At 40.3% G+C, this 23,409-nt stretch overlaps 1 long non-coding RNA gene across 1 annotated transcript; it reads right to left on the reverse strand.

Moving 5' to 3' along the window:
• Positions 1-13,547: 13,547 nt before the first annotated feature.
• On the reverse strand, positions 13,548-23,011 carry LOC141548417 (uncharacterized). Its single transcript, XR_012483939.1, has 3 exons — positions 22,903-23,011; positions 18,676-18,724; positions 13,548-13,879 (listed from the first exon to the last, which is right to left on the reverse strand). It is a non-coding gene; the product is annotated as an uncharacterized LOC141548417 (long non-coding RNA).
• Between the last annotated feature and the right edge of the window lie 398 nt (positions 23,012-23,409).

Here is a 23,409-nt window from a genome sequence, read left to right on the forward strand (position 1 = left end):
GAGTGGGGTCCACAACATCACATTTACACTCTTTCTGTTGTTGTTTGCTTGCATTTTTGTTCTTCTGCCCAGGTTATTTTTACCTTCTTTCTAAATCCTATTTTTCCTATATAGCAAAGCAACTATGTAAATACATATACATATTTAACAGACATGGGACTACCTTCCATCTAGGGGAGGGGGTGAGGGGAAAAGTTGGGACAGAAGTTTTTGCAAGGGACAGTGTCAAAAAATTACCCGTGCAGATGCTTTGTCAATAAAAGCTATATTAAAAAAACTTTCATTAAAAAAAGGAATATCAACTTACAGGTAACACATCCTTGTTAAATTTCCCCCAGAAAAATGCTTAAAGAGGCAGGTCTGAGAGCAGCTCTGGGGGGGGGGGGGAGTGGTGAAGCACAAGGGCTCTTGTCTCCATTTTAAAGATCCTAAAGTCATAAGATCCTAAGTCATAACTCAAATATGCTAGTCCATCCTTGTCCTTTTATAAACAAGGATAATGAAGCTTAAAGAGAGGAAGGGATTTTTCCAAGATCACAAAACTCATAAATGTCAGAGCTGAGATTTGAACCTCAGACTCGACTCCAAGTCAGGTGCTCTTTCTCCAACACCCTTGGGCCCTCTTTACTTAGTAGGTCTCTATTTTCAAATGTCTCAGAAGGTTTTCCCTCTCCCTACAGGGACAGAGCATGGTTCCTTGCTTCTTTACGAGTCTATTTGGCGGGTTAGGGGGAGCCATAACTGATCAAATGTCTAATCCAAAAGCATTTACAAAGTACCTATTGTATAGCAAGAATTATCTGGGCTCCTTAGGATAAAGCCAAAGAAATGGACTAGTGTCTACCCTCAATGAGAAAGAGAGGGAGGATATAAAACATACACACACAATACAAGCATCATAGATGGAAAGAAGGAGCTCTAACAGGGGTTCTTTTTTTCTGTGTCATTTTTTGGACCGTCTGGTAAAAATTCTAGATCTCTTCTTAAAATGCCATTTTTCAAGAAACTAAAATTTGTAGAATTCCAAAGAAAAGCATTTGTACTGGGGAAAAGATCTTCATCGTTTCAGTTTATGGACTACCTAAAATCTAGCTGTGTTTGGGGGTTCCTCGACCCCAAGTTAAAAACACCTGTTCTAGGAACTAAGGGCTTAGTGAAGGCCTCCTATAGAAAGTGGCATGGCATGTTCTGTCAATAAAAGGCTCTAATAATAACAAAAAGAAATGGCCAGCAGGAGGATTTCAGAAAGGCCTGGAGAGAGTGACAGGAACTGATGCTGAGGGAGATGAGCGGGACCAGGACGTGGTTGTACACGGCAGCGACAAAGCTGCACCACGATCGTCTGAGGCACGGGGCTCTTCTCGGCACTGAGCTGATTCAGACCAGTTCCATTTGTTCCCTAATGACTAGAACCAGCTCCACCCGGAGGGAGCTGGGGAAACTGGGGATCACAACACAGCGTACTCACCGTCTGGTGTTCATTTTGTTTTCTTTGCCAGTTCTTCTCTCGTTGATCCGCTTTTTCTTGTGCAGCACGATAATATGCACGCGCATACTGGATGTGACATGTGTTACACCATATTTAACATATATCAGACTTCCTGCCAGCTAGGGGAGGGGGCGAGAGGAGCGGAAAATCAGGGACAAAAGGCTATGCAAGTGTCAGCGTAGGAAAAATTAGCCATGCGTACGCTTTGTAGATAAAAAGGTTTAATAAAAAAAATAAATAAATGGATAAATGATAGAAAGAAAGAAAGTAGCTCTGGGATATTCTTGGAAGAAGCTAACTGGAAGGAAGGAGAACAATTGAGTGAGTTAGAGGTGGGCAGCCAATCCAAAGGAAAAGAGAGATGGAGCATCTTCAATGAAGAAACATGGATGCACCAGTTCAGCGGCATTGCTGAGTGCTTGGGGGAGGGCAAGTCAGAGAGAGAGTGGGACAGGGACAGGGACTTTACCAGAGGGATGAAGGCTTCAGGATGCGCTTCCAACACCAGTGGTGTTCTCTTTGTAGTGAGCAGGCTCCATTATCCTGCCCAGCCCTAAATAAAAAATAAATGGGGAGGGAAAAGGGGGCTGAGGGAGGGGAGAGGGGAGATGGGGTGTAGAGGGAAAGAATAGAGAGGAGTTGGGGTGTAGAGGGAAGTTGGGGTGGGAGAGGGAAAGGTAGAGGGGAGATGGGGTGGGAGAGGGAAAAGGGAGGAGAGATGGGGAGTAGAGGGAAAGAATAGAGAGGAGTTGGGGTGTAGAGGGGAGTATAGAGGGAAAGGTAGAGGGGAGATGGGGTGGGAGAGGGAAAAGGGGGCGAAGGGAGGAGAGAGGGGAGATGGGGAGTAGAGGGAAAGAATAGAGAGGAGTTGGGGTGTAGAGGGGAGTATAGAGGGAAAGGTAGAGGGGAGATGGGGTGGGAGAGGGAAAAGGGGGCGAAGGGGTGTAGAGGGAAAGAATAGAGAGGAGTTGGGGTGTAGAGGGGAGTTGGGGTGGGAGAGGGAAAAGGGGGCTAAGGGAGGAGAGAGGGGAGATGGGGTGTAGAGGGAAAGATAGAGTAGAGGGGAGAAGGGGAGGGAGAGGGAAAAGGGGGCTAAGGGAGGAGAGAGGGAGAGAGGGGTAAGGTGGGAGAGGGAAAAAAGGGGGCTAAGGGAGGCAAGGCGTAGGGATAGAGGCTAGAGAGGGTGGAGGGGTGAAGGAGGGAGGGAGAGAGGGAGGGAGAGGGAGGGAGAGGGTGAAGGGGGAGGGAGAGGGAGAGGGTGAAGGGGAGGGAGAGGGAGAGGGTGAAGGGGAGGGAGAGGGGAGGGAGGGAGGGAGAGGGGGAGGGAGAGGGAGGGAGAGGGGGAGGGAGAAGGAGGGGAGAGGGGGAGGGAGAGGGAGGGAGAGGGGGAGGGAGAGGGAGGGAGAGGGGGAGGGAGAGGGAGGGAGAGAAGGGAGGGAGAGGGAGGGAGGGTAGAAGGGGAGGGGAGAGGGGGAGGGTAGAGGGGAGGGAGAGGGGGAGGGGAGGGAGAGGGTGGAGGGAGGGGAGGGGGAGGGAGAGGGGGGGGGGGGGGGGGAGGGAGAGGGGGGAGGGAGAGGGGGAGGGGAGGGGAGGGAGAGGGGAGGGGAGGGAGGGAGAGGGGGAGGGGGAGGGAGGGAGAGGGGGAGGGAGAGGGAGGGAGAGGGTGGGGGGAGGGAGAGGGTGGAGGGAGGGAGGGAGAGGGGTGGAGAGGAGGCCCAGGCCAGGACCCTTGTTCTTTTCTCTACATATTTTTCTCTTTTAGAAAAGAGCAAGCCCCCTCTTCTCCTCACTCCCCTCCGCCCCCCTCCCTCCCCGCCCCCTCCCCTCTCCCGCCCCCCTCCCTCTCCCGCCCCCTCCCTCCCCGCCCCCCTCCCTCTCCCCCTCCCCTCCCACCCCCCTCCCTCCCACCCCCTCCCTCTCCACCCCCCTCCCTCCCACCCCCCCTCCCTCTCCACCCCCCTCCCTCTCCCACCCTCCCTCCCACCCACTCCCTCCCACCCACTCCCTCCCACCCACTCCCTCCCACCCCCTCCCTCCCACCCCCCTCCCTCTCCCACCCACTCCCTCCCACCCCCGCCCCCTCCCACCACTCCCTCCCACCCCCCAACTCCCCTCTGCCCTATCTTCCCACCCCCCAACTCCCCTCTGCCCTATCTTCCCACCCCAACTCCCCTCTCACTATCTTCCCACCCCCAACTCCCCTCTGCCCTATCTTCCCCCCCCAACTCCCCTCTGCCCTATCTTCCCCCCCCAACTCCCCTCTGCCCTATCTTCCCCCCCCAACTCCCCTCTGCCCTATCTTCCCTCCCACCCCCCAACCTGCCCTATACTGTCTCTCCTACACCCCATTTCTCTCTACCCCCCAACTCCCCTCTACACTATCTTTCCCTCCCTCTCCCCTCGACTCTCTCCCTCTACACCCCATTTCCTTTCTATCCTTTCTCTCCACCCCCCCATTCCCTTCTACACTATCTTTCCCCCAACTCCCCTCTCTATTCTACCCCTCTCTACCCCCCATCTCCCCTCCACTCTTTCCTTCTGCATCCCATCTCCCTTCTACCCTATCTCTCCCTCTACACCCCATTTCCTCTCTACTCTCTCCTTTCCCTCTATACCCCAACTCCCCTCGCCTCTACTCTTCCCTTCAAAATAAAGTTCGCTTGTTTCCCTCCTTCCACCCTTCACCACACACATGAGCACACTCGTTTATTAATACATAAACGCACACTCACACAAGTTGAAGGAAGCAAATGACAACATGGGGAGAAAAGGAAGGGTGGGGGAGATCAAGGGAGGATGAGATTTATTCATGAAAAAAAGCTATTTCTCGAATCCAACATGGCATTGGACACATGACCTTGGGTGTGGTTCTATGTCCAATGCCTTTGTATGCTCAATAGATGTTCTTTCAGGATGAGAATTTCCCCCTAGAAACAACAGGGATGGATTCAGAAATCCAGTCCAGTTTTGCTTAGGAATGAAAAAGAAAAAGCATTTTCTTTTTGGTTTTCAATCACCTCCCTACTCATGTAAGAAGGAAGCCCTTCTCGGCCCTAAAAAAATACCAAATGGCTGCTTGCTCAGAGAATAGAGTTGAGTGAGTGGGAACTAGTCTGTCACACTGACCTCAACTTCCCTGATCCCTTTTTTTCCCCTGGGTAAATACTCTTCTTAAGTCTACAAGAGGTGTTATAAAAAGTGGCTTGTAGACTTCAAAGGGTCTAAGAAATGAGGGAGTTTCCTTGTATATTTTCATTACTGATAAGCTCACAAAGAACACTCTTCATGAACAGAATTAAATCTAGACCTCAGACGCTCAGAGAAATACAAACTTTGGTCATACTAGCTGGAAAGACTTTAAGTAGAGCTCTATTGGTAGACCAAATCTGTTATCCAAGCAGCGGTCTAGCAAGCTCTACAGAGGCTCCTTCCCAGCTGGTAATCTACTAAACATTTGATCCTTTGACCAGGACAACTGTCATGCTACCATCTTCTAAACTCATGAAGTAAAGAAAACTATGAAATGTTCCTTCCACATCTGAAATGATTGATGATCATTGGATGATAGAAAAAGAATAAGCAAAGGTATTAGGTGATTAAAAATAAAGAGCAGAAAGGGAAGGTGGAAGACTTCTTGTTACACATGAGGCACTTAGATTAAGTAGCAATCCAAGGTCAAAAAGTAGTAGGCAGAATAGTCGGGTTTTCTGACACCAAAGCCGATGTTCTTCCCGTTATACAGGATACTGCTAAAACAAAGAAAACCAATAATTTAAGTATTGATGCTTAAGATGTAAGATTTTTTTTTAATTTATGGCAGCCCTCGTTGTAGTGGAACCTAGATTAAGTAACAAATCCAAGGTTAAAAAGTAATAGGTAGAGGGGGAAATTTGGAACAAGGCTATACAAGGCTCAATGTTTAAAAATTATCCATGCACATGTTTTGAAAATAAAAAGCTTTAAAAATAAAAAAAGAAACCTATTTTTAAAAACTCATTAAAACTGTCAGTCCTATAGGTTTTTAATTGGACTAAAAATACTTTTATCTTTACTCTTTTTTAACCATGTATACTACTCTTGTATCATGTACGATATCTTAGTTTACCTTAACATCTTCCTGGGATAGTCTCATGTTACTCTCGTTGGACCTTTTATTGACAATATTTCCACCCAACTCTAGTCTTCTCCTTCGACCACTTCAGGCTATGCTAATTCCCTAAGTGAAATTCAAACTTATATTCTCTAGGTATCAATAATGCCATCCGGTTCAAATCAAGCTAAACATTTGTGCCTAAGAAGTTCCACTGGGAACTAGAGGGGGGAAGGAGGTTTTGTGTTACAGTTTTGTAAAAAGATAAAATAAAAGCATTCTTGAGAATAGAATTATTTTTATTTTTTCCATGTATTTTAGTTCTATCTATTCAGTTCGATTTGAAATCCCTTGAAGGAAAAGTTTCTTTTGTTGTCCAAAGGTCCTAACATATGGCATAAAAAGGACAAAGTGGGCAACCACATAGAAATACGTGAAAGTTCCTGGCAATTTTTTTTTTAATTTATAATATGGCTGGGCTTTTTTTCCCTCTGCTTCTAAGCTTTGAGTTAAGATGGAAGGAATTATTCCCCACAGAGCCTCAGCTTGAATAGCTGAACTTTATAAGGCTGAAAATTACAACTAGAAATGAAAATTGAATCATTCTGGTTCTGTCTTTATTTTTTTCTGAAATACTTCATGTCTTTAGGAACAGAGTTCTATATGTAATAATAGAAAGAGCTCTGGGATAAAAGCCCGGAACCCTGGGTTCTAATATCAACTCTAGGATTTTACTTACTAGAAGGCTTTTGAAAAATGTTACATTTCTTGGAGTCTCAGTTTCTTCATCTGTCAAGTGGTCATTCTAATTTTGACCTGAGTAGCTCTGAGGGCTAATTTGAGGACCCAGTAGAATAATGGAAGTGAAAGTACTTACTGCTAATTTATATCTTTTGCTTTTAATATCACTTTATGATGTTAAATTCTATTCTGATATTAAGCATATATACTTCTTCACAAATTTCTTTGAATTCTTCATATTTATCACATTTCCTTACATTTTTGTGCGACAATGTATTTCTTCATTCTCTAGTCAAAAAGGTATATATACATACTTTGTTTTTAGTTCTCTGCTATCACAAAAATCATGTTACTGTTAATATTTTGTTGCCTATGCCTTTCTGTCTTCAGATTCCTCAGAGGTTATGTCTAACGGTGGGATTGATGCGGGTGTAGCTCCCTTTAAGATTCCTTTCCTGAATTCCAACTTCCTTTGGGACTGACCTTTGATTTACCCTTTTGTATTCCAAGGGGAGAGATCAGGAGCTGAGCGAATTTGGGCTGTACCCAGCCCCCACCGGATCTGAGCTGGCTTGGGTTTTCAGCCCCCATTATCTGCTCAGGTTTCCCCAAAACAGTTTCTTCCTTATCTGACAAGCCCGCAAAGAATTTGGCAGTGCCCTAGGCTCCTTCGAGCAAATGAAAGAGCCAAGCTGGAATCATCCCTTGGCAGAGAGTTGAAACATGCAAGCAGCATGCTTTGCATCACAGACTCTCTGTCCCGCCGCTTTTGGTGTATTTCTTCCTCTATCTAATACCTTTTACTAACCAGACTTTAACCTTGCTTCCAAACCCTACAATAAACCTCTTTATCAATCTAGGTTTTCGGCCTGTAAATTCATTTACAGGGGACTCTCGCCGCACTAGAACTCATTTATCTTTGTATCCTTGCCCCAAATCCAAAGGGGTTGCAGGGGAGCTCCATTTCACTCCCTGTACCCCAAACCTGCCACTAGAACTCAATTAATTCTAATTTTATTTAGGTATCCCTTAGCTAGACCTCCTCATTTGGTTAAACCTCATCAGGATATCTGGATTTTTTTTGGTCATTTACTTCAGCATAGTTCCTAACATAGGAAGCCATGAGAAAGTAAGAGATTAGCCAGAATATAAGTGTTGCCCTGTTAGAAACACCAAATTTCCATCTAAAGGAAACTTTTGAGGTTTTGTTTTGTTTTTTAATTATATTATATTCTTTAACTGTCTGTGGTTTTTTATAAGCTATTCAAATGTTATGAAATTTCCATGGGTAAAATCAAGGCTGTACTTTACCATATATATATATATATATATATATATATATATATATATATATATATATATATATATATATATAAATAATTTAGCTTGACTGCTTGTATAGAAAGTCATGCTCCTATTTGGCCATGTTTGTAGAAACATGGATTCAAACACATTTGGAGCTTCCTTGATGTGTCCCCTGCAAGAGGTCAAATGAGGCAAAAGGAAAAATAAATACTTCTAACTCATCCCTGACCTCAAAACTGATAAGCCTAAGAATCAGGTCATTTGGGGAGTTCATCATGGCTTACATGATCTCTTCCGTGATAACCGTATTATATATTTAAAAGGAATAGCAGATTGTACATAATAGATTTGCAAATTCATGTACAATCGTCTTTTCCCCTCTATTCTACTATGTTATGGTAATTCTTGTTTTATTTCTTAAATTCAGAATAAACTAAATTAAATTTTTAAAAAATCTCTTGGAGAGCAGAGACTGTTTCCATTTTGTCTTTCTATTCCTAGTGCCTAGCACAGTGATTTTCACACAGCAGGTGCTTGAATAAATGTTTCTTGAAATGAATTGAATTGAAATCTCCTTGGGCCGACGTCCTAAAACGTTGCTAGTCATACCCTTTCCATTGCTTACCTTTAGGTCTCCCCACATCGGCTATGGTGCTTCCAGTGACACAGAGAACACCTTTAGGAGTGGGGAGGAAATGTCCACCTGCTCAGTGCTAAGCTGCTTTGAGTAACTGCCAAATCACAGCTTTTAGTAACCTGTAACGAGGTTAGAATTTCCTCTGTGCTAGTTGTTTGTGCTGGACATTCCCTGGTTAGAATAAAGTCTGACAGAGATTATATCATTGCCATACTTCTCTGCACCACTGCAGTCTGGCTGCTGAGCCCAGCAATTAAAGGCACTTTTGAAGGTGATTACTGCAAACAGCATTGGGTTACTTGTCACTGGGCCAGATAAAGCCTGTGAGCTCTCTGTCCTACACTGATTGTGGAGGGCGGGAGGGCTTTGTGGGGGCAACAATCCAAGAGTTTCATGTTTAAAATATTGCATTATCACCCTTCCCTTCCTCTCCCTTGTGAGGCTAAAAAATACAGTAGGACAATTAAGAACAGCCTTGCTTAAGAAGGCCGTATCACATGAAGTAGATAAAATGATATAGGGTTTAGGACTGGGAAGAACCTCAACTATGATCTAGTCCCTTGATATTCCAGATGAAGAAACATGAGCCAAGAAATGGGGAAATAAGACAATGAAGTATCAGAACCTTAAATTGGACCCAAACTCCCTAATTCCAAGCTTTTCTCTTTCCATTAGTCCATGAATCTTCCTCAGATTAGCACAAATGCTGGGTTAAGGATTCAGTTGCATCAGGGACTGCTCCCTAATTGTTTTCTGTGCGCAAAAATCCACGTGGCCTTGAGAGGCCTAAGTCTCAGAGGGAGACCAGTGATGTTAACCAGTACATTGGTCAATCATCCAACAAACATGGATAATGCAATATATAAGGAAAAGCTTTTTTTTTTTAAACATGTGCAGAATATTTATTTTTCTTTCTATTTATTTTAATAGTTTTTTTTAAATTTTTTTCCAAAAATAGTTTAACAGTCATCTTTGCCAAACCTTGTATTCCAAAATTTTCTCCCTCACTCCCCTCCCCTAGACAGCAGAGAATCCAATATAGGTTCAACATGTGCAATTCTTCTAAATGCATCTCCATATTTGTCATTAAAGCTTTTACTGTAAATCTAGAGGATGTCATTTGTTTTAAACCTGGCCCCCATCTTTGCATTTACCATGATAAAGTACAATTATGGCGCACTTGGAAATAATTCCACATAGCTGATGGTTGCCTCCTCTGAGCTCTCTGGAACAGGAAATGTGACTAAGCCCAGACATTAATTAATAACATAGCATCATAGATTTAAGATTGTTCAGAGGACATAGAGTCCAGTCCTCTAGGTTTACAGAGGAGGTACCTGAGGCTCAGAAAAATTAGAGCGATTTAGCCAAAGTAAGAAATAAGAAGGGAGGAGAATTGAGCTCAAAGGACATAAGGGAAAACAACTCTATGCTCCAATTCGATGAGGAAATAGTGAAGAGCTAGACAGGATAGAGGAAATCAGGAAGAATGGAAAGCCAAGAAAAGGCAGCTTTGAAGAGTCAAAGATTTGGAGGGCACAGACTTCACGCTCATGAAGCTTACAGAAACAATGGGGGTGGGACATGAACCCATGCCGCTGGTATGTAAAAGAAAAAAAGTGTAAGACACAGACGTAGGCAAAAAGTTTCAGACATGCAATATGAAACTCTGGAAAGGGGGCAGGAGGCCTGGGTTCAAATCCCACCTCTGACCCTTGCTAATTCTACAATAACCCCGGACGAGTCATTTAAGCTAACTTCTTTAGAGGTCGGTTTTGTGGGACCTTGGTTGTCCGAATGGGGAGTTGATGGGATACCTGGTGGGTGATGTTAAATTGAGCAGAGGACTGAAGAGACTGAACCAGTGTAGAGGGAAGATCATTTTGACAGCCGTGGAGAACATTTGGAGGAGAGAGACTGAAGACTGGCACACGCAGTTGGCTCAAGGTGAAGAACTAGAGCATGAGCTAAAGTGCTGGGTGCAGGAGTTACGCTGGGGAGCACTACTTACTGTCTCAGTGATGTATAGTGAGGTACAAAGGGTTCTTTGCCCCTGCACTGAATGGCCCCATACTCTGACTTTCTTCTATTCTCATATCTGTTTCTCTGAGCCCTTCTGCTTTTCTTCCTGCAATACTGCCAGCTGTCACATTGCATTTACTGCCTATTTACCTGCCCTCAGAAATCTTTTCTAAGTTGTTCTATCTTCTGTTACCATGGTTTTGAACGGGCTTCCTTCCCCAGTGCCTGGAATGTTGCTCTTCCTCACCCCTAACTTTTAAAACTCCTAGCTTTCTTTAAAGCTCAGTGTCATCTTGTACAGGAAGTCTTCCTTCACATGCTTCTTTCTTAATACTTTCTTAGCCCTCCTGAACTTTGATGAACAAACATTAGTCCCCAGTTAAAATACAAAGGGACAGAAACGATTTTTATTTTTTTCTCTTATTACATTTACCAACACATTGATAGGCATAATAGATACTTCATAAATATCTTTTTAAATTGCCACTTTTACCGGAAACTAAGAAACTGAACTTCCTAAAACTATGTGCAAAATAAGAATAACTATGTCCTGAATTACAGCTTGAGGAGCATTCCTGTACAAAGAAATTATATCAATTTGTATAAACAATATTATTTTGCTAAGATAATTGTGCTTAAGTGACTTGCTGAGGGTCGCACAGCTATGAAGTAAAGCAATATGATTTCATTATCAAGACATTTTTTCTCTCTCATGTAGAGGAGACCTAGAGATCCATAGAAGCTGCAGCTGGAAGGGATTCTGAGATCATAGTCTAGTCTAAGCTGCTCATTTTACAGAGGAAACTAATCTTGTCAAGAGGAAGGGAAGATGGCAAGTTACTAGTACTTAGTATTTCTCAGCTATTTTCTGGATGTTTGAGATCACTGATAATCTTTTCCGATCACTTAATGGTTTCCATATTATATATGTGTGTATATCTATATGTAAATATTTATAAATACACATATACACAGATCTTTTCCAATCACTTAATGGTTTCCATATGTATGTATGTGTATATCTATATGTAAATATTTATAAATACACATATACACAGATCTTTTCCAATCACTTAATGGTTTCCATATGTATGTATATGTATGTATGTATGTAAATATTTATAAATACACATATACACAGATCTTTTCCAATCACTTAATGGTTTCCATATGCATGTATATGTGTGTGTATATCTATACGTAAATATTTATAAATACACATATACACAGATCTTTTCCAATCACTTAATGGTTTCCATATGTATGTATGTGTGTGTATGTACATATGTAAATATTTATAAATACACATATACACAGATCTTTTCCAATTACTTAATGGTTTCCATATGCATGTATATGTGTGTATGTATATATGTATACATATATGGATATATACATATATATGTATATATTTGTGTGTATACATATATACACACATAGATGTTTATATGTTTACATTATACAAATATGTACATGTGTGTATACATCTAGCTATACTTGAATACTCATACCAAAACAAATACAGATCTTTCCCAATGCCAAATAACTATCTCATACATGCCTACACATGTGTATTTTTGTATAGATCTCTATGTATATGGATACAGCTACATGAATATTCATAAATTCACATATATACAGATCTCTTAATCACCTAATAACTGTATTCCATATATGTATACATGTGTGTATGTATGTCTGTATATATCTATACATGAATACTTATTTATACACATACATACACAGATCTTTTTTCTATACAAGTAGACACACTACGTATATGTATGAATATGTATATATGCATTTCTGTATATCTATCTATATATCTATCTATCTCTATCTCTATCTATATGAGAACATGAACACGTATACACACACATGCCCCATTTCCCATTTCCAAATGGAAACCTGGGAATAGAAGTTCAATGTGAGTTCATGTCCCCCTGTGATGTGATATCCAAACTTTACTATTAATTAATCTACATTTAAAGAAACATATCTTTCATGAATAGGGAGAACATTATGTAGTTGCTATCAATTTATATAGTGCTTTAATAGTTTTCAAAAATGATTTGAAATTTTATGATCCATCTCCATTTTAGAGATGAAGAAAATTTGGCCAAAAAAGGTTAAGGTAGTTGCACAGCTAGTAAGTGTCTAAAGCAGGATTTGAACTCATCTTCCTGATCCCAAGTCTGGGTTTCTAGCCACTGCACCATCCAGCTGCCTCAGGGTGATAGTCATGATAACAGGGAAACATACCTAGATGACAGTCCCCCTGTTTTCTGCTCTGGTTGAACCTCTGCTTTAATATTACATTTAATTCTTGGTACTACAGATTAAAAGAACATTGATAACCTGGGGTGGGACTCAAGCAAAGTAAAACCTCAGATAGCATGCCATATAAAGATCATTGGAAGCAAGGGGGATGATTACTCTGCAAGAGAGAAGGCTTAGGAGGTTAGGAGAGGGTGCTGCCTTTTGGTTTGTGTTTTAAGGAATATTGCGTAAAAAGGAGCCTCCCTATAGCCTGCTTGGTCACAGATACAGAACCATGCAGTAATGGGGAGGGACTAACGTGGGTTGTAAGAAAAACAAAATTCAGTTTGTTATAAGGAAGAACTTCCTAATAAAGTTTCCCTAGAGGGAAAGAGGCTACATCAGGGGGTCAAGATATTTGAATTGTTGAGTCATGTTTAAATAGGGTCTTGATAAACACTAGTCTTAACGTAATCTCTTTGCATGAAGGAGACTTTTTTTTTTTTTGGTACTTGTGCTCTCAGCTTTAAGTATAATGCCTGGCACAGTAGGTACTTACTGAATGTTTGCTGATTGATTGACTGAGGTTATAGAGTGGGTCCCTGCATAGCTATCACTAGATGGCTATTGTCTAAACTCAGTGGTATCTGAAGCTTTTCCCCACCCTCTGCTTTTCTGATTCTATGAGAAAGGATGGGATCCTGGGAGCAACAACAACAGTACTCTGATGTCTAAGAGGAAATAGGGGTGTTGAAAGCCCCATAAATATCCTGACCTTTGACCCTCTGGGTCCTCGTATGACATCGGTTCTTAGAACCTTGAAAGGAACCAGGTCTCGGTGCTAGATTCACTATGGCTCAGTGAGCATACAATGAAGTATTAAACGAAAGATGACCAACAGAGAGGAGACAAAAAAAGGACATTAAAAATGCAGAGCCAGATGAAATAGATGGCAGAGACAAATAATGAAAAATAGAGAGATAAAAAGGATATTAGAGCAACAATGAGAAAATTGAAATAGATATATGTATCAAGAGATGCTAAACACACATTTCTAAAAAGATTTTCCACCGTGCACCAGAAGATGATCAGTGAAGGACGAAGTGGAAACATTTCAAAATGGAATCAGAAAGGGGGAAGCAGAAATAAGCTAAGGCATTAAATTAACTCTTGTTTCATGTGATATCTACTATTTATGAGCGAGTGAGGCAATCGTGCCATATCCTATCACCTGGGTGGCTACTCACGTGATGGTTTTAAAAAGCAGTGAAGCCAATGCTTTCCATTTGGACAATTCCCACTGAATCCTTCAGGCAAAGTGGTGATGACTGCAGTCCTGCAAATGGGGATGAAAGATCAAGTCAAATGAGTCAGCCAGCTTTGCCACAGCAAAATGACGAGTGTGTGCCTTATGAGAGCTCAGAGAATGAATGAGTGAGGGTATCAGCACAATTCAATTCTAGAAACACTTCCTGCATTCTTATTATGTGCAAGGTTCTGAGGTTGGCTCATTAGGGGTTAAAAAGGCAAATATTCGCTGCTTTGCCATCGAATATGAACTAAGAGATTTTGGCAGACCTTTCTTATCGGATTGTTGAAGCCTCTTTGAGAAGAGGTAAAGCAGGGGCTCTCTCACCATTCTACAGATGGGGAATGTGAAACATTAAGGATTATGAACATAGTCTGACCCCTATCTCTCTCAGTGTACCCTTCCCTCTCTCAGTCCCCCCTTCCTTTTCTTACCTCCTTCCCTTTCTACTTCTGCCCTCCCTTCTATCAGCCTTCCCTCTTCTTTCCCCTTTCCCCTCTGACTTTCCTGTAGGATAAGAAAAATTCCTATATCTGAGTGTATATGTTCTTTCCTTTTTGAGCCAAATCTGATGAGATTAAATTTCAAACATTACTTATCCTCCTCCCTTCCCTTTACATCGAATGTAATAGATCTTTTGTGCCTCTTCCTGTGATGTAATTTACTCTCTTTATCCTCTCCTTTCCTCTTCTCCAGTAAGATCCTTTTTCTACCCCTTATCTTTACCCACCATCTTTGTCTATGAATATCCCTTCTAACTGCCCTAACAAAGATGTATTTCTCAAGAGTTACAAGTATAATTTTCTCATGTAGGAATGTAAACAGTTTAACCTTTAAATAACACTTTTTTTTCTTTCCTGTTTACCTTTTTATACTTCTCTTGAGTTTTTGTATTTGTCTTTGAGTAATGTATTTCAACATTAAATTTTCTATTCAGCTCTAGTCTTTTCATAAAAAATGATTGAAAATACCCTATTTAATTAAACAATCAACTTTGCCAGGTAGTTGATTCTTAGTTGTAGTCCAAGTTACTTTGCCATCTACAATATGATATTCTAGGACCTTTAATTTTTTTTTTTTAATAAGGAAGCTGCTAAGTCCTGGGCTATCCTGATTGTGGCTCTGTGATATTTGAATTATTTCTTTTTAGCTGCTTGCAGTGCTTTCTCCTTGATAAATTCTGAAATTTATCTACAATATTACAATTGCAATTAAAATTATAAAAAAACACAACCTACAATTATCTACAATATTCCTTGGAGTTTTCATTTTAGGATCTCTTTCAGGAAGTGATCAGTGGATTCTTTTAATGACTATTTTACCCTCTCATTCTGGGATATAGAGGCAGTTTTCCTTGAAAGATATTGTCCAGGCTCTTTTTTTTTTTAGTCATGGCTCTCAGATAGTTCAATAATTCCTAAATTATTTTTCCCGACTATGCCCAAAGGGATACCAAACTGTGCAGACCTTTTGATCTAGCAGTGTTTCTACTGGGCCCGTATCCCAAAGAAATCATAAAAAAGGGAAAAGGAACCACATGAACAAAAATATTTGTAGCAGCCCTTTTTATGGTGGTAAGGAAATGGAAGCTGAGTGGATGCCCATCAGTTAGAGAATGGCCAAATAAGTTATGGTATATGAATGTTATGTAATTTTGTTATTCTATAAGAAATGACCATCAGGATGATTTTAGAAAGCCCTGGAGAGACTTATATGAACTGAAGCTAAGTGAAGTAAATAGAACCAAGAGAACATTGTTCACAACAACAAGATTATGTGATAATCCACTGTGATGGACATGGCACTTTTCAACAGCCAGGTGATTAAGGGCAATTCCAATAAACTTGTGATGGAGAGAGCCATCAGTACCCATAGAGAGGACTGTGTATACTGAATGTGGATTACCACATAGTATTTTCACTTTTTTGTTGCTGTTTGCTTGCTTTTTGTTTTTTTCCTCATTCCCCTCTCCTTTTGATCTGATTTTTCTTGTGCAGCATGATAATTGTGGACATATGTATAAAAGAATTGCACATGTTTAAAAACAAACAAAAAAAATTCTCTTGGATCTATTTTCCAGGTCACACCTCAGAACTTATTATGACACTCTTATAACTTCTAATTGATTTGCTAAATCAATTCCCCAAACCCAGAATTCCAAACATTTCCGGAACACTTTGGACCGAAAATATCATCTGCATTCAGAAAAAGAACTAAGGAAACTGAATATAAATCAACACATGCTATGTTCACTCATTTTTTTTTATTTTTTTTTCCTCTCTCTCCCATGGTTTTTTGCTTTTGCTCTAATTTTTCTCTCCCAACATGATTCATAAAGTAATTTGTATTAAAAATAAATACATTTAATAGGAAAAAATAGTATATGTGATTCTTAAGTTTTGTATTTTTCCTTATCTCTGTGGATTCCAGAAATATTTGGAATTCTGGGTTTGGGGAATTGATTTAGCAAATCAATTACAAGTTAGAAGAATGTCATAAGTTCTGAGGTGTGATTTCAGGTCTTTGCTAAGTTGAGCTTGATATGGCTTTACGGCTTAGGATCTCCACCAAAGCTGATTAGGTGAAGTATCCAGAACTTGGGGAGAATCTGAAAGATCAAACCTAAGAAAGGAAAGCACTTGGATGATAAAAAAAAAAGACTTTTCTTCTCCTAGGTATTCAGTTGACTTGGGCATAGTGTGAGAGGCAGAACTTCACTATCAGAGTAAGCATAATAAAATATACTTGAGAGTAATTCTAAGAACCAAAAACCCATATTCCATTTACTATAAATTTTTTTTAAAAAAGTTATACTTGAGGTTCCCTAGGAAGGGACCCAGGTCTAAATCTTGGCTCTGCCACCTTTTATCTATATGGGTTTGGTGAAATTCCAATCTCTGGCCCTCATTTTTTCTTGCAAATTAGCTATGTAGATTAAACTATTTCTAAGTTGGCATTTGGTTATAAGGTACCTACATCCACTGTAATTAAACTACTGCTATTGTTTCAGCAAGCCTTTTCCAAGAAGAAAATGCACAAATATTTCAAACCTGTATCTTTGTTATGTTTATGAGGACTGATAGAACGATTTAAAGGAAATACATTTTTTTTTTTTACATAAAGGGTGTATTTTTATTCCTTGCAAATCTATTTATATGCATAAAATAGGTATCCATTGCACATCTCTTGAAGTGTTTTCAAATATTAAAGCATATTTCCCCAGCTACTGACCTTGATATTCACATTGAGGGAATAACTAAAGTGCCCTGCCCAGCCCAAAGCCAACACTGGCACTCAGGGAAGTTGATATCTGCACAGTGATCCTGATGGCAGAATAAAAGGTCTGCCAACTCCCCATATGTTTCCCTATGTTGCAGAGACAGAATAGTCAGCTTTTTGGCTAATATATCCAATTTTCATCCAGCTGTGTTTTCTTCCAGTGGGAACTACCTGAGAATGTGAGTACCTACACGTTCGGATCTCAAAATCATAGAGTGGGAGGCAAAGAAAACCTAAGAACTGTAACATGAAGACTTCTAGTAGAGGTGGTGAGTTTAGAGTTATAATGGCCACACTGCTATATTTCCAAAATGTTTTGCCTATTTTAAATCCCATATTATTCTGGCCTTATCTTCTAAGATTATGAATTGGAGAGGAAGTTGTTATGTCTAACCCTACCCCTCATTGGTAGATGATACTCCTCCCGAGATCACAGATATCCCTATTCTACCAATAGCATTAGTATTACAATGACCATACACACATAAAAAAGAATAGAGAGAAAAAGAAGAGGGGGACCTTTGACTCGCATCTCTCTCTCATTATGTACGTCTCTCACTGTCCTAAGTTAAAATAAATTAGAGAAATATAATTTGGCAGGTTGCCTTTGGAACACTGCATGGTAATCATCAATTTCTTGGGGAAACGTAGAACTATCTCTAAACAATACCATTCTTTCAGAGATGCCATTTGAAACTTTTGGAATGTCATACTCTGAAGAAATAGAGAAACTAGTCACCAAAAGGTCAATGGAGAGGGGCATTTAAAATATGAATGGGATACAAAATTACTGAAAAGATAAAGCATTTAATAAGCACTCACTGTGTACCAAGTACCGTGCAAATCCTGTAAATACACATACACACACGCACACACACACACGCGCGCGCGTGCACACACACACGCGCGCGTGCACACACACACGCGCACGTGCACGTGTGCACACACACACACACTCACACTCAGAGTAACTGTCCTCAAGGAATCTGTATTGTGATGGGGAAAGACATTTACATTAAAAGCAAATGAAAAGGGGGAGATAGTGAAGGTGGTTTGTCTCCAGGGGAGGGAGATGAGCAAAGAAGCAAGCAGGGCTGTCTTGGACACTTACTCAGAACAGAGGTCATAGAGAAAGAAATCACTGATGGGAAGAGAAAGAGGCTTCTAAGGAAAGACTTAGTATGAAAAAATCTCTGAGTGAGTAGTTACTTTCTAGGGAAAGAGGAATCTTCTAGGGTGAAAAAGCAACAGAGAATATTCTAAGAGTAAAAAAATAATGGAGGAAATAATGCCTTTAAAATGCCAGCCCTGTAATTGGGTACTAGCCCTTTTCCTTATCTGATGTAGCTAGTTGGGCTTCTTCATTGCCCTCTACAATGTTGGCACTACACATTTTTATATCAGTGTTGAGCCCCATTGACTTTCACTGAATAATTAAGATTACTGGTTTCCATTTCCTCTATTCAAGTCCCTTCAGACCCCTGGTCAAATGTATCTGAACTGATGGTTCCAGAGCCCACGCCAGAAGCTCCATAACGTCCTACCTGCTTCAGGGGCAGAGGAGAAGACCAACTGTGTCTGCTGTCAGGTGACCTGGAAATGCAAGAAAAATGTGTCAATATGAGCTAAGGCTTTTGTTTTCTTTTCTTTTTTGGTCAAACCATAGCAACTTAAGAAATCCATCCCTGGAGTCATAGTGCACTGAAGCCGCACTGGTGATAGAATTGATCTTTCCACCAAATATTAACATGATTTTATCTTCAGTCCAGAAACCCCAAGCACACCATATGAGGCGGAAGGGGAGGAAAGCAGCCCTTCAATTTGCCCCTAGCATTTTCACCTCTGTTCCCCTTGTCAGCAGAAAGAAATGCTCTGAAGACAATCCGGTTGTTAAGAATTCAGTAATTATGAATTTAGTGGCAGCCAACCACAGTGAGAAATTTGAATATTAAACCATTTTTATTATATAATAAGCACTTATTGCCAATTGGTTTCTGTCCCTGAGGACTCTGAATCTCTCTCTCTCTCCAAAAGCAACTGGTGCGAATACTAGAATACATCAAGTTCAAATCATCACCTTAATGTGAAATTAAGGGTCTGATTTTAAACTGTGGGCTGAGTTCCAGCCAGAGCTAATTATCCCCAATATCACACGGAATTTCCAGCTTCCTCCTTGTGGATCTGGTTGCGTGGTTGTCTGGACTAGCAACATTGGAAAGGATTAACTTCATGTTGGATTTAACAGACCTTCTTAATGGTGGAAATCTTGCTTGCTTTCAAATTCTAACTATCTCTGCATAGGATAGTGCCTAGAGGCATGTATATACTTCACAACCATCATGCTGGGTCAACCTCATACTTTCTCTATCACTTTCTTTACTCTGGGGCACAACATTTGTCTTTTAGGATGCTTGACTGAATTGTTGAAACATAAATATTAAACAAGTATGTTTTTTTCAAAAAAGGAATGATGGTCAGAGGTCTCCATTCTTATGACATAGTAAGATTTTCTAAGAACTTTCCTAATAACAAATTGGCGGAATGGCGAATATCTTATTATCCTTATTTACAACATGGGCATGTCAAGTGATATACCCAAAGTTAAAGCCTGATTATTATTATTATTAGCCTGATGTTGCTTCTACCTGATAAGTCCAGATGGCATGGACCAGAAACTCAAAAGATAATAAAATTGGGAGGGATTCAGTTTTAACTAGAGCAAAGTGTCAGACTGAGTTTCCAAGAGCTCATGGGAATTCTAGCTTCAGAGCTGAAAGGCGGCCCAGAAGCCATACAGCGCAACTTTCTTATTCCACCAAAAAAAAAACAAACAAACAAACAAAAAAAAAACAAAAAAAAAAAAAACATGGTGCTAAAATGACTTGCTCCTGGTTATATAAATTGTTTAAAAAGTCAGGGGTCGGGGGGGGGGGGGGATCAGCTAGGTGGCACATTAGACAGAGCATCAGCCCTGAAGCCAGGAGGACCAGAGTTCAAATCTGACCTCAGACACTTAATATTTTCTAGCTGTGTGATCTGGGCAAGTCACTTAACCCAGAGGGAAAAAAGTCAGGGGTATGATTTGAATTTATTTCATTATCAACACTGAACAAAGTAGTGAGAGCTTTGATATGTTAACAAAAGTTGACTTATAGAGAAACCGAGTCCCAGAGAATTTAAATTATTGCTTTAGATTTATAGTAATGTAGTCAAAGAAGTGAAGTTAAAGTCCAAATTCTTCCGAGTCTAGAGGTGTGGGAAATGGGATTAATGGGCTGTCCATGGAGATGCCATTGCTTTATTGACTGTCTCAATTAAATTTATTGACTTCAGCCAATCACTTGACAAATTAGTCTCCCTCACTGGAGGGTGCAAAAGGAAGCAGACAAGCAAAGTACATGAAGAAATCCTCTCAAATCCATCCCTCCACTCCTGGATAAATGGAAGAGAGAAGAACAGCTGCAATTCTTGAGGGGTCTCAAAACAAAATATGTCTCAGAGGAATGTAATGAACCCCAAAGGAAAGAGAGGCTAACATGTTATGGTTAGCAGTACGTTAATCACTCTAACAATGGTTCTCAAACATTTGGTCTGAGACCATTCTGCAGTCTTAAATTACTGAAGATTCTAAGATTTTATGTGGATCTTTCACCTTTACAATATTATAAAGTAAAACTGATTAATGTTGAAAATATTAATATACTTAAATGTAAACAAAAACATATTACATGTCAACATAAATAACTTGATTTTATTTTTTAAAAAACTTATTTTCCAAAACAAAATAAAAATTGTGAAAAAATGCTATTATTTTCCTTATTTTTGCAAATCTTTGTCCTGTCTGCCTTAATAGAAGACAGCTGGATTCTTATCTGTTTCTACTTTCAATCTGTTGCAATCTGTTGTTTTAGTTGAAATTTGTGAAGAAAATCTAGTCTTACATAGATGAATACCTAGAAAGGAGTGGGAGTAGTATTTTAATTGCCAAATAATATCTTTAAATTATTATGAAAATATGCAAAGGTCTTAGGGCCATTCATGGGTCTGTTCTACATTTTGAGAATCTCTGCTGACACCATGGCTGATAAATAATCATCCAGTCGTTGCCGGAAAATCTTTGATAAAGAGAAATTCAGCATCCCCTAGGTCTTTCATTCTACTTTTGGACGGTTCTGAAGTTAGGAAGTCTGTCTTCAGTGTGACCTGAAAACTTCCTTTTTGTAAGTCTTTACCCAAATCAAGAAAGGACCAGCTGGCCACTGAGTCCCCAGCTTGAAAAAGCAAATTATAGAATTTCTACAACTTGGTAAAATTTTTCTCAAAACTGAAGTAGTGGAAATTCATAAACCTGTACTTTTAGTCCACAGTTTCAAGCATCCTAAAGCATGAAATCTTCAGGGTCATTAATCTCTTATTCTAAACAAAGCCCAGGGAATGATACAAGAAACTTTTCAAATAGTTAAGGCTAAAAAGTTAATCATCTGTTGGCCAAACCTAAAAAGAGAAGCTTCTTTACATTGAGCCCAACTGCAAGCCCATCTCTGGACCTTAACTGGAAACTTTCTCTTCTTAAAAGGACTTTCAAAAAACCCTTCGGGTAACATTTAAGGCTCCAAAGCCCTCATTGTGATAAAATACTGGAAAAAGACTTGAGTGGAGAAGGGGGCGGGGAAGGGGGTGTAGGGTACTCCTCACCAGCACATGGCTACAACTCAAACTCAACATGTCTAAAGTTACACCATCATCTTTTCCCTTATACCTAGTCTTCCTGGCTTCCCTCTTTATATTAAAGGAGTCCCCCTAACTCAGGATTTCGAGATCATTAGACCTTTTTTCTCCTTCACCACCACACTCTGTGATCTAACTGATGAATCTATTGATTGTACTTTTGTCTTGTGTGCAGACCCACCTCCTCCTACCTCCTTACTGCCCTCCTAATGCAGATCCTCATCCCTTTTGCCATTAGTTACAGTAATAATAATCCCCTCTGGCCACAATCATTCTGCTTCAAGTCCATCTTCCCAAGAGTTGACAAAACCTTCTTCTGAACACATAAATCTAACCATATCACTTCCCCGCAGTAGCTTCTATTACCTCAAGGATAAATTTCAAATGACAGCCTGGCTTCTAAGGTCTTCTCCCATCTTGCTCCAGTTTCTTTTCAGCTTTATCCAATACTGCCCCCTCGTCATTCAGTCCACATCTCAAGCAAAATGGACTTCTATCCATTCACCCAAATGGACATGCCATATCCTGCTTCTCTCCATTCATATGGGCCTGAGCCCAGCAGTAGGATGGATCCTGTCCTTATCTCCATCTGTCACAACACTCGTTATTCTTGAAAGTTCAGCGTAAAGGGCAGAGTAAAGTGTAAAACATTTATAACATTTTCCTAGATCAGTCCAGTCGTTAGTGCCATTTCCCTTCTCAAATATCCTCAAAGCCTTTTTACCTGTTGCTTTCTTTACTCTCATCATTGACTTTTCTGTACTTACATGTGGAAACTTGTCAGAATATCCGGTAGAATGAAAGCTACTCAAAGACCAGGGCCTTTAAAAAAATTCCTATATCTACAGAGCCTAACAACGGATTTAGGTACTGTAGTTCCTTAATAATGTTTTTTGGATTTAATTTAATTAAATATCTGTCTTCTCTGAACCCGCCACAGACGTATATAGTGCCAGGGTAAGAAGGATCCTTAGAGGACATATGCCTCAATCCATTTACTTTTAGAGAAGGCAATTGAGTTTCAGAACAGGGAACTGACTCACCAAGGTCACACAGTGAGGATCAGGACTGGAATTGGAATTCAGTCTCTTCAGATCTTGCTGAGCCTGGAGCTCCAGAAGTCGTCCTTCTTGGTATCTAACCTGGATATCTAACATAAGAGTTAAGTGCATTCATATGTTTTCATTCATTCTCATTCATATTCTCATTCTGTCTCTGTCTGTCTCTTCATTCTCTCTTCCCCCTGTCTCTCCTCTCCCTCTCCTTCTCCCTCTCCCTCTCATCTACACTCACACATTTAGTTGATAATTTATCTACTTTCTTCTATTGTTCTCACATTATTTTCATTTTGTGAATCTTTCTCTCCTAAATGAGTTTGTTACTCCTGGGAGGCAGTGACTTTGGCTTACATATCTTTGTACTGTCTACAATGCTGTCCAAAAATTGGGATCGACAATAGGCTTTTAAGAAAGATTGGAAAGGGCTTATATACATCCATAAAATGACATTCCTATTGCAAAGCCATGCTTCAAATGAAGCAAGACTCTCCT

The sequence above is a fragment of the Sminthopsis crassicaudata genome, chromosome X (assembly GCF_048593235.1).
Source record: "Sminthopsis crassicaudata isolate SCR6 chromosome X, ASM4859323v1, whole genome shotgun sequence".
In the NCBI taxonomy this organism is placed as follows: Eukaryota; Metazoa; Chordata; class Mammalia; order Dasyuromorphia; family Dasyuridae; genus Sminthopsis; species Sminthopsis crassicaudata.